Below are 12,397 nucleotides of genomic sequence, written 5' to 3'. Positions count from 1 at the left end.
TGTTTAATAATGAAATAATGTTCCCAGCGGACTTGATGCCTGTTACCACAGCAGACAGTGCACGTGATACGATTTATAGACCTTTCGACAAATGATGGGAAAGATCAGTTTAGTCGGTTTCATAGCAAGTTAATATGTGTTGATCTTTCCCGAAACATTCCTCGTGAGCTGCTGTTGTTTGGTATTGTGGCAATCTTTCCACATGCCACAGATGACCGACATTGCATCCTTTTAGTTTGCACAGTGTGACGTCACAATGCGCAAATTGTGTTGCGCAGACCATCGAGAAACATGGCGCGCACCTGTGAGACCGATGTTGTTCTGCGAAGAAGGTGACCTGCTTTTCTGCCCTGACTACCCTCGCAAAATGTGCTGTCAGTTAGACACGTCAAGTCCTTAGGTTCACCCCAGAGAACAATGCAAAATGGCGGTAAGTGTGCTGTCTTTCCCTGGTTTTTTTTTCTGAGGCCGCGTCGATGATCGTGCTTGATCGTGAGAGGGGGTGTCACTCTGAATAATCCAACTCCAGATCGTCTGCACAATCGAGCAGACGGCACGTCGTTCCGGCAGAGTGGATAACGATTATCGCCAAGTAAGCTACGTTATTTTACGGATCAGTGATTTCCCCCTCCCCACAGTAGGACGTCTCATCTCTGCTTGGTTCATCATGCGTGGAAATGTAGTTTCGATTTGAGAAACGTTTCGAATCCGTTACGGTGGGTGGTCATTCATATTGTGACTTTTGAGTGCGGGTACAGTGCTGTCGAGCGTTTTGCGCTAAGCGTTTGGTTCAGAAAGCCAGGAGCGGTGCTTTGTTTCTTTTACTCGATTAAGACACGCAAAAAGAAACGTTTATACTCTAACAGAAGAGGCGAGGACTGTTGCCCACTTGCGATCTCTATCACTGGCAACATAAAGTTATTTTTGGACTTCTGAGGTTGAATGAGGACAGCGAGGTCAGCTCTGTTTAATCACCACCATCCCCACATGCATCGTATTGCTAGGCATCTTTCCAGCCATGTTATACTGAGAGAATAGTTTTTAAAAAGAAAATTATAACAGTAAAATATGATTATAATTCTGCATGGAATCAATGTAAGTTGAAATAATTAGATACTGTTTTATTTTCATCTGTCCTGATAAAGAGTAAAGTGTTTGAATTGTACAGTAATGATGACATAAAAAAGAAAGCGAGAATGAAAACAAAGACTTTTGAAAATCATGGAATTGTCATTTTGAGAAAAAAAAAAAGGCACTAGACAGAAATGTGAGACACACACACACACACACACACACACACATATCCGCAACTCCCGCCCCCCGCCCCAACACACACACACACACACACACACACACATCTTTCCCCTAACCACCACTAAATATATATATTTGAAATAAGTAGCTCATTTGGGCAAAAAGAGACAAAGTATATATATATATATATATATATATATATATATATATATATTTATTTATTTATTTATTTATCTACAGAACCGGAATTTATTCGTGAATATTGTTACTGTGTCAGTATTTGTATGTAAATCATGAATGTGTTATAATGGATTTGAATGGTTCAAATAAAGGTGCAGGCCTAAACCTCACCACTTTGTTATTTCTTTTCTTTATTTCTTTTCATAATGACGATGTACTTGGTCTGGATTTGATTTATTGTTAGAGTAAGGAAAATTTTTTTTTTTATTGGTATTAACAATTTTGAAGGAGTTGCTCAAACCCAAGGTGTTGTTATTTAGTGTGTTGGTGACATTTTTGCTTTATATGTGAACAGTTCATTCTTATCCAACTTAATTCTGAAAGCAATGTATTAAAACTTAATTACAGCCAGCATTAAATTATACTTCATTATCATTTTGGTTGTATTGCTTTGATTATTATAGCAACATTGTGGAAGAATCTGTAGTGCACTGTAAAAGAAAGGAAATTAGAATGAAAAGCATCAGATTTTAGTAGCCTGAAATGAATTACATCCTTTACTTGAATATTAGTTTTATTGGGCTTCATTGCAGAAGGGGGTCCACCTGTGTGTACTGCACTTTGCAAAGTAGTGGTGTTGAAGCAGTTCAGTGTGTCAGATTTAGGTTTGGCATAGAGAGTAAACTCAGTAGAAAGAGAAACATCAAAACAAATTTAAACAAAATTATTTTCTTGTAATCTTATAGAATAATATTGAAACTAATATTAAGAGTTCATTTAAATGATGAAGAATTGTGTTTATTCCTGTAAAATAATTTCTCATTAAGAGTGTGAACCATGGTTAAAAAAAAAAAAAAATGTCTCCCACTAGCCCCAGTGAGATGATTATTATTTCATGAAGAAACCCACACTTTGTGGAATATATCCAGCACCACATTGTTCGCATTTTTTGTTTTTTTTTTTTTTTTCCGTTTCTGTATTTACGTCCTTCACTGAGGTACAGGCCATACTCATTCACTTCCAGTACTGTTTCACTGAAGATCTGTGTTGTAGAGAACTTATAAATGCACTACAAAACCATTCTGTAAATCAGGTGGTCAAGACTCAAGACTGGGTTTATTGTCCATAGACAGGTACAGAAATTCTTTGTACAACATGTGCAAACATTAAGATAAAGTGTAAATGAGATAAAGCTATGAGTAACTTAAGAAAGTTTTACATTATAATGAACTCTCTCTCTCTCTCTCTCTCTCTCTCTCTCTCTCTCTCACACACACACACACACACACACACACACACACACACACACACACACACACACACTAACACATGTGCACGCACACACACACACACACTATTATCCTCCCATCTCTAACCCACAAACTCATCCATCCCCCCTCCCAACCCCTCTCCCCCACTCCCTCCTCCTCTCCTTTCACCATCCACTTCATTGCTAAACTCCCATCCCCTTACAAAGCAACAGCAAATCATTAATATTTTGAAATATGGAATAAAAAAAAAAATCAAATATAACTTAAAGTATCCAAGTAAACTTGATAATATAGAATGTATTTATTTATGCAGATTTAGTATTGAAGCTTGTGTGGAGATAAATCAAAGAATTTTCAACAATGCCTTTCACATGCTTGCATAACTATGAACTGGAGGAACAAAAGACAAATACATGTAGATAGAAAGCTACAGAAATTATGCGTGGAAAGAGGGAAGGTCTGTTTTGGAAAAAGGTTGGAATTTAACCAAACAATATATAACCGAAGTATGTTTTTAATTTTTGTAATTTGTTTAAAGACATTTTTAGGGTGTGTGTGTGTGTGGTGTTGGGGGGGGAGGGGGGGGGGGTGTTAAAAAGAATGGAAAGATTGTCATGCAACTTGTAATCATGATTACAGCATCTAAACTAAAGGTGAAATAATGATAAAACAATATCTGATGGGTGAAAAAAATATCTTTTCTAATGTCATTTTTGAAATTTGTATAAAATAAACTTAATATATGTATCTTGCAATTCTTTTCTGACACATTGCCAGAATGACAACTTTTTTTATTTACAGATTATTACGATTCACAGGCACAGTCAAATCCTGTATCAACCAAAATATTTTAATGCATTTAAGCCATTGTAAAAATACTTCCTTTTTTTTTTTTTTTTTTTTTTCAATTTATACAAAATTGTAAATTTTACTGGAATATTTTCCTGATGTTGGTGATACTGTGTCATTGTAGAATCAGATTTATATCCTTAAAGGAAAATTCACAATGATATCTGAAACACACACACACACACACACACACACACACACACACACACACACACACACACAGTGACACACCATGTCAGTATTCTCCTCCTTCCCCCCACACCGGCACCCCACCCCCACCCCTCCCCCCAAAAAATGTATTTCTAAGGAATTACAAAGGACAGATTAGAATTAATAAATACATTGTTTAGAACTTACTTGGCTTTAAGAGGCTGATGTCTTTTATTAATCAAAGGCCTTTGTGTTCTACATAGCATATACATTCTAGCTAGACCATAGAGATACGAAGGAGACGAAAATCTTCCTGTAGCTTCATGCCAGACTGAAGCCTGAAGCCCAGAAGGCTACACAACATCCCACACATAAAAACAGAGACTGGGATTCATGAAGATTAGCACCTAATGCTGTTTTGAAATAAGTTCACTGGGAAGCGGCAGGAAGGAGGGGAACATATGGCGTATCTGCAGAAGTTGAACCGGTGTAGATCAGAGGCAGCCAGCATGGCAGTAATTAGCAGAATTGGATTGGGTGGAAGCCTGCAGAGTTAGCAGGCTTCTTCAGATCACTTGTTTTCAACTTGAACAGTGTTTAACATTCCCTTCACTTTGCCAGAGGTATGTGTTTTTGTTTTTTTGTTGTTTTTTTCTGTTTTCTGCTGCTTGTTGTCTTTGATGCCATGATCATTTTATTACTGACAAAATTGTGTAATTGTGTAAAGTTCTGTGACCGGTCACGTTTAGACTGCACTTTTTGTAGATTTTATTTTTCTCTTATAAATCTCTAATAAATGAAGTACTGTCGATTGGAAATTATAAACCTCACTGGTACTTCGAATCACTATTGCGTTCCCTCTTTTTTTTTTCTTTTTCTTTTTTCTTTTTCTTTTTTTCTTTTTTTTATACTCTTCTTGCTCCTTTGTCCTCCACAGCCTTGAGTGGAATCAGGCACCCCCCCACATACCCACCCTCCCTTCCCATTCCCCCTCCCTCCCTTCCCATTCCCCCTCCCTCCCTTCCCATCCCCCCTCCCGCCCTTCCCCTCTCCCCTCTCCACATACTGTTGCACCTTCTGTACACCTTCACCTGCATGCAAATGTATACATCCACACACTCATAACCATTGACTGACAAGACACATAGACAGAGAAGAGGAATTAGATTTGATGTAATGTGTAATGTATTTCAGCGAATACATAAAAGAAAAAAAAATGATATCAAGTGAAAAAGAGGGGAAGTTTTAATCAAAATTTATAGGAGAAATGATTTAATATATTTATAAGTAAAAGATGCCCAAACAAAAATGATACAAAAATATTCAATAAAGTTGTGACATATGTTGTGCTAAACTGTAAAATGAATCATGTAAAAACTTTTTTTTTCTTTCTTTCTTTTTTTCAAATTCAGATGCTAACCCCACAGTGGCTATTGTACACTTGGTTCCCTTCCTCTTTCATGTATAAACTCTCTCTCTCTCTCTCTCTCTCTCTCACACACACACATACACACACACACTAACCAACTTGCTAACTAGCTAACAAAGTAACAAACAATTTAATGAACCAACTCACCAACCAACTAACCAATAAACTATATGAATAATACAGATGTGTTCACAGAATAACGTCAAAAATGCAAACAAAACAAAACAAACTGAAAAAAAGGGTCGGGGGGGGGGGGGGGGGGGTGGGGGTGGAAAGCCTGACCACGAAGAATGAGCTGCAGAAGAAGTGGGGAGGGAGATGAGAAAGTGGGGGATGAAGGGATGGGGGAGGGGAGACAGAGTGGGGGTGGTGATGGTGACGCTACCTGCACACTCAAACACCCCACCACCTGCTTTAGAAAGCAGTGTCCTCATTACTGCTGACCCACATGCTGACCCAAACATTAGCTAAAATAAATATCATGTGTTCATTGCTACTCTCTGTCAAAAACAACATTCTGAAACATGTATCCTTGAACAAAAAGCAATCAGCCAAAAAAAAATGCAACATTTAAAGAAGAAAAAGCTGACATAAACAACCATACCCCTATCCCCCCTGCCCCTCCCCACCCACCCACCAAAAAAAAAAAAAAAAATCAAACCTGAAGATACACAACCATAAAAACTGCAAAGCAGTAAGCAAACTCAAACACATTAACAATTATAAAACCTGAAAACCAGCATAAAATATCCAACTGAAATTAACAGCCACAAAAGCTGAAAAGCAACATACAAATTCTTACTAAAAAACATGGCATACAAATTTGGCCTCACCTGCAGCACACCTTTTGGTTAGGCCACAACCTTAGCCACTGCCGGATGGCTTGCACTAACCCTGTCCCTAGCTCTAACTAACAAATCAACCATGACAGTTTCCCACATCTACCCCTATCATCCTAGCACCTGGGAATCCTTACTTACTGTTTTTGGTTTGAGGAAATCCCATTCCCCACTGCCGTTTGATTTTTCCTTTTTCTTACTGTTGCCCTTTTCTTCGTACCTAATCCCTGTTCTCAGCTACAATTCTGTTTGCATGACTGACTAGACCTGAAACTAACCATTGCATGGACCTAACTATTTTTTCCAACGACAACAGTTTGTCCCAAACTATGCTGTCTGTTCCCTGGCCTGTTGCTGTTGCTGGTCCTCTTCCAACTCTCCACAACCTCAGGGATGCCTTGCCTGGATGAAGGTGGTCTGGGATTCCTGCCTTGCTAACTGGAGCAAATCCCTTTTCAGCAGGCGGTCCCTCAGCATATGAGCAGTGAGGGCCCCTGTGGTCTCCATCCGGATGATTCTCACTATGCTGTGCAGAGCATGAGAGTAGTCCAAGTTGGACTTCTCCGGCTGCTGCTCCCTGCTGAAAAATGTGGACAACAGTGAGGTGGCATGTCGTCGGTCACCGAACACCCCCAGCAGAAATGCTGGTCACCTTCTTTGGGGTGTTCATTTCCTCCAGGTTATGCAACATCAGCTCCCAGCATACAGTTCCATGCAGATGGTTGTGGATGAAGTATGCAGCCATCTGGTCTCCCATGGTGCATGCAGCCTGGACTCTCCTCACCTGAGTAACGAAGTCCTCAGCTGATGTCGGGCCTGGCTCCCCAGTGAACACTGGCAGTGTGGGTGCTGCAGACCACCCTGTGTCATGGTAGTAGGGGTTGGAGTCGTCATCTTTGGGCTTTTTTAACGGGTTGTGTTACTGGGCTGTGTGCTTCTTAAGTTATATTAAAACCTTTAACTGCCTATCCTGTCAGTGATGCCAAGTTATAAACAGAGGGGGGGGGGGGAGAAGGTGGGTGAGCAAGGTGTTGGCTGACCTCAAAGAATGAACTGCAGAAGGAGTTGGGGGGGGGGGGGGGGGGAGTGGAGATGAGAAGGTGGGAGAGGGGGCGGATGGTGAAGGGGACAGTGGGTGGTGGTGCTGGTGACACTACCTGCACACGATAACAAGACAAACAAAACAAAACAAAACACAAAAACCCAGCAGACACATGCACATTGCAATGCCAGCAGTTCCAACACTGCCTGACATGAATCAGCTGTGAGCAACCACCACCAGCCATCACTGGTTGTAAAGTGTTTGGTATGACATTCACAGATGAATCAGCCAGTATATATATAATTGGTCCATGTATATATACATAGATTTAGTAGGAAGGAACTTAAAATGACAAAATTGACCAGTTGACAAGTGGGTACAGACCACTGACAGCTTTACATGTGCACCTTTTTACAGCTCACCTTTCTTTACTCTTTGACTCCTGGAACAGTTTGTAATTCTGGCATCATTTTTGTCTTTTAACAGCCATGACAGTTTGATACTGTTGTAATCTGAAGTATGTATGATACATGTACCATGTATTATATGTATGAGTGTATAATGGTGTATGGATGAATATATGTATGTATGGATGGATGTAATTCTGTATGTGTGTATTGATGTCTTTTTTTAAAGTTTTGTACAAGGTTTTGCATGTGTGTATTTAATGAATGCACCTACTTATGTTTATTGTCATACAAGGTTGTAATTTTGCTGTTAATGTGGTTTCCTTCATCAGTTCATGTATACGAGTGCATTCCCATTGTGAATGGCATTGTCAGAAGAAGACAAAACAATCGTTGCAAGGGGGAATAGACAGGGGTAGGGGGGTAAATTTTTTTTATTTTAAAAAAAAATTTTTTTTTTTTTTTTTAGTGTGTGATCAAAGAAATGGGAAAGGTGGGGTGGACAGCTTGGAGGGTGGGCAGCCAACAGAGGGGGGAGGTTACTTCTCTATCAGGCTGCTACCACATCAGCCAGCTGGTCAGTCAAGCATGCCCCCAACCCCCCCCCCCCCCCCTGTCGCCTCCCCCCCCCCCCCTTCTCCAGCCCTCTGAGGTGCTTTGTAACAGGATAGGGTCACGCCTCATTTCCTCTGCTGCCTACTCTTCCCCTCAGTGTCTGGCCATGGCTGGGCGACTTTGTTGTGGTGTGCTCTACTTGACCAACAGGCCCTCTCTGTGTCTGATCGATTGGGCTTGCAGGCCCATTTGTTAGGCCCTGAGGTACTAAGAACACACACACAAGCCAGCTCACGCATGTGCATGCTCACGCACAATTTTTTTTTGTGTGTGTGTGTGTGTGGATAATGAGGGAGGGGTGTGTGTGTGTGTAAAGGAGAGGTGTGTAGCAGCAGAAGGGAAGGATTCATACAAAGGGGCCTTGCATAGTGTTGTTATATCACTTCATCCCCTTGCTCTTCCTGTTTTCTTACCCTCATCCCTAATCCATGTCTCTTCCTGTAACTCTGTGTGTGCGTGTGTGTGTGTGTGAGTGGGTGTGTTTGTGTGTGTGTGAGTGGGTGTGTGCATGTGTGCGTGCGTGCACACACATTTTCTCTGTGTGTGTGTACTCTCATTGGGTTTTTATCTCGTCATTATTGGATCATCAGGTATGCATGCATTCACATATCAAAAGGACAAAAAACATGAATAAATGAATAAATGAGTGCATGTATTTAGGATAAACATCAGAATTTAGGAGGCTGAGAAGCCTGAAAGTGCGCAGTGAAGTAGTGAGAATGGCCAGAGCGGAATGCAAGAGTGCTTTTTTTGTCAGTTCATCCATGCAGCAGAAAGCCTGACTCAGTGACTGTTGACCTGTTCTGAGAAAGTAGTGCCATTACTCACTAAAAATTGGGTTCTTCAGATAGTTGTGGTTGCTCAGAAAACTGGAATGCTAGTATTCACACAGTCTAAACAGAACTGCCACATATTCCATGCCATGAAGTCTGTAAAGCAGAAAGCCGTATTTGTCTCCATACTTTTTTTGATATACTTGTGCACACATATATACATACATACATACATACATGTATACACACATGAATGCTCAAGTAGACGTACGTATCAATGCTTACCACTTACTATGCACATAGTGCAAATGTTCACACAAGCATATACATGTTTGCAAGCACACATTCACACATAATGACGCATATGTGCGCATGTGTAGATACATATATTACTCAGCATTATAAAATGTCCTTGTCCTGTGTTACTTTCACAGTTGTATAGACGCACACAGACATACACATATTGACACACATGGTGTGGCAGTCAATTCACAGTGCACAGAAGTGAAAACAACAACAACAACAAAACCCAACAAATAACACCACAGAAAAAGCCAGCATGTCACAGACTGTCGCTGTGCTGTCTACAGCCCCTTTCCCCCTCACTTTCCCTTTTGGCTGCATGATTGTTCCCTGGTAGGCATTGCATCCCCCTCTCACACGCCCCCCCACCCCACCCCTCCCCCCAACCCCCCACTTCACCACCTCTCACTCACCATCTTTTTTTTTCCTCCCATTTCGCTTGTTGTCACAGTGAAGCTTTGTCATTATCAAGCTCAGTGCACCATGAAGTGAGGTCAAGCTTCACTGATTTTGCCTCTCCACGCCCCTTTCTGTAATGAGGGGAATGGAAGAGGGAGGGACAAGTGGCAGAGCAGTGGTGGGGGTAGGGGATGTTTTTCAGTTACTTAGTCAGAATCTGTGTTTGTGTGTGTGTGTGTGTGTGTTTCTTTTGTCACAACAGATTTCTCTGTGTGAAATTCAGGTATGACATCAATATATCATCTCATCTGAATGACTAGTGTTCAGACCACCACTAAAGTCTAGTAGAGTGGGAGAAAATACTGCTGCTTGTAGGAATCGATCTCATGTGTCCAGATTCTGTCGGTTTCCAGGCAGACACAATTTTCATGTTTTTATTAAAGAACAGAATTCAAAGCTCTCAGTCTCATGTTGATTTTTTTTTTTCAGTAGTTTCTGTGTATTATGATATAGAATCTAGTAGAAAAGCATGATATGTGGAATGAATGTTAATGAATGTTTTGATGTTATTGCTGTTGCTGTTTATTTTGTGCATGATTATATTGTCATTGGTCATGATAACGAATTATGTCTCTTGAATGTTCAGTATAAATATTACACACACACACACACACACACACACAAGCATGCACACATGCACGCATGCATTTGTGCAAGCATAAATGCCTGCATCCATCATCCCAACACATACACACCACACAGAAACATATGTGTGTGTGAATCAGTGTTATGAAATTTGTGATTGTAATGTTAATAACCTAATATACATCTGTGTTCACATGTACACACAAAAAAGAACACATGAGTAATGTGTGTGTGTGTGTGTGTTGTTGTTGTTGTTGTTGTGAGGAGGTACTGGGATTAGCATGGAAATAATTTTGAACAAATGTATGCCTAGAAATTTGTTGAACTGTGCCTTTAGTTCAAAGATAATAAGATATTAGCCTTTACACTGTAAACAGGCAAAACAGTTTCTGCTATTGTAGGTGTTCCTCAATTTTAGACCTAAGTTAAAGTCTTTTTTTTTTTCTTTTTTCTACTTTCAAGGTTTATTGTATTATGGTGGGGTTGGTTTGTTTTTTGTTGTTGTTGTTTTTGTGGGTTTTTTTCGTTTGTTTCTTTTGTTTGCATCAGTTTGACATGGCACAGTTATATTTAACCAAACTGGGAGTATAATACAAACTCCTCATTTCTGTGGGAAATTCAGACTGCTCTCCCTGGGGAGAATGCATTGCCACAGTGCAGCACCACCTGTTTTTACTATTAAAGTGGGGGTTTTCTACAAAAGTTTGCCAGGGACAGCCCTTTATGGGTTATGTGTTTGGACAAAAGTGGCTGGAAGCATGGATTAATGCTTGTTAGATAATGCATTACAATTATGAGGGGAAAGTCAAATGCAAAATCCCATCAAATTACACAGCAGTTTGTTTATTCATTTGTTTCAATCTACAGTACACAAATTTCCTTTTCTAAAAATTTCACACTTTTAATTTATGAAAGAAAAAAGATAGAAAGCTATCACGTCAATCTAGAAAATCATGATTTATGGAATGAATGTTTATGAATGCTTTGATGTATGCTGTTACTGTTTGTTTTGTGCATGAGTATATTGTGTCCTTCCAGCAAACCAAGAATTTTTTTCTGTGGAAAAAAAAAATGGAAGGAGTTTGGGGGTGGGAGATTTTCACTTCAGATCGCCATGCCGTGCTCACTGCTTCATGCCGCCATCTCGACCACCGCAGGAGTTTTAGTCTTGCTTCCCCCCATGGTTGGCAGCTATGGTGAAGTTCATTAAAAAGAAATTTGTTGAAGGAAAATAGGAGGGGTTTTGATTGGAAAAAAAAAAAGTTTCCAAAACTGCAGTCGATTAGAAATTGCATGAGAAAAATGGAGATGTTTTGACTTGCAGGAGAAAAATGGAGAGGCCATGACTGTAGATTGCTTTTGATTAGAATGCATGAGATGAAAAAGGGAGAGGTTTTACAGTGAAAAGGCCATATAAAGATACTATAGGTGATTAAGAAGAGAGGTTTGATCCCCACCCCCATCCCCCCTAAAAAAAGAAAAAAAGAAGAAGAAGAAAAGCAGTAGATCAAGCAGTACAGGAGGCAAAAGAGGACAAGTCTTCAAAATACTGCAGTAGATCAAGAATTGCAGGAAAGATAAACTGAGGTTGAGAATAATGAATAAAAGTATGCTTAAATATTGAACACACAAATAAAAGAATGAATGCATGAATAAATGAATACATAAAAAGGCTGACTGAATGGATGGATTAAAGAAAAAAAAGGAGGATATTGATAAGAATAGATGGGGGGTGATATGGTCAGAGCTCAACATTATGAATTTATTGTGTTCTGCTGTGAATGTACAGGCAGCATTTGTCTTTCCAAAAACTTGTGTTCATGGCTTCATGATATAAAGGGGTTGCTGGTCGAAATTGTGTCGACAGGATTATAGCCTGCAGCTGGTGCAGTGGTATGCATTTCATATCAATGCAAGGAGGGGGATGGAAGGGAGCTGGGGGTGTGGGAAGAATATTTGTTCGTGCAATTTTTTTTGTTATTTGTGCTTTAACACGTGTGGTAGGAATGATGTTGTAGATGACTGGTGTGAATCAATAAATCATTGATTGCATGTTCGTATTTTGTGGTAGGTTAGTTATTGAAAAGTCAAAAGATGTAGTGATTTGCATGATTTGGGTGTATCACTTCCATGACAAGCACTGTAAGCACTGTGGTTGGACTGTTTTTGTTCACACCTGTGAATTTTTGCACGCAGCGTTTGCTTGTGTGATGAGTCTGTATTCTTCCCTCATGCATTCAA

General features: G+C 40.0%; 1 protein-coding gene across 1 annotated transcript in view; it reads left to right on the top strand.

Annotated features, from left to right (window-relative positions):
* The first annotated feature begins 295 nt into the window (after nucleotides 1-295).
* LOC143302071 (uncharacterized) overlaps nucleotides 296-12,397 on the top strand; it is a 139,797-nt gene continuing 127,695 nt past the window's right edge. The window contains exon 1 of the mRNA XM_076616578.1: nucleotides 296-430. The gene's annotated coding sequence lies outside the window, so the exon portion shown is untranslated. The remainder of the gene's footprint in view (nucleotides 431-12,397) is intronic.

Source organism: Babylonia areolata, chromosome 28 (genome assembly GCF_041734735.1).
Source record: "Babylonia areolata isolate BAREFJ2019XMU chromosome 28, ASM4173473v1, whole genome shotgun sequence".
Taxonomy (NCBI): Eukaryota; Metazoa; Mollusca; class Gastropoda; order Neogastropoda; family Buccinidae; genus Babylonia; species Babylonia areolata.
Note: the sequence above shows the minus strand (reverse complement) of the source record. Positions and strands in the feature narration are given on the sequence as shown.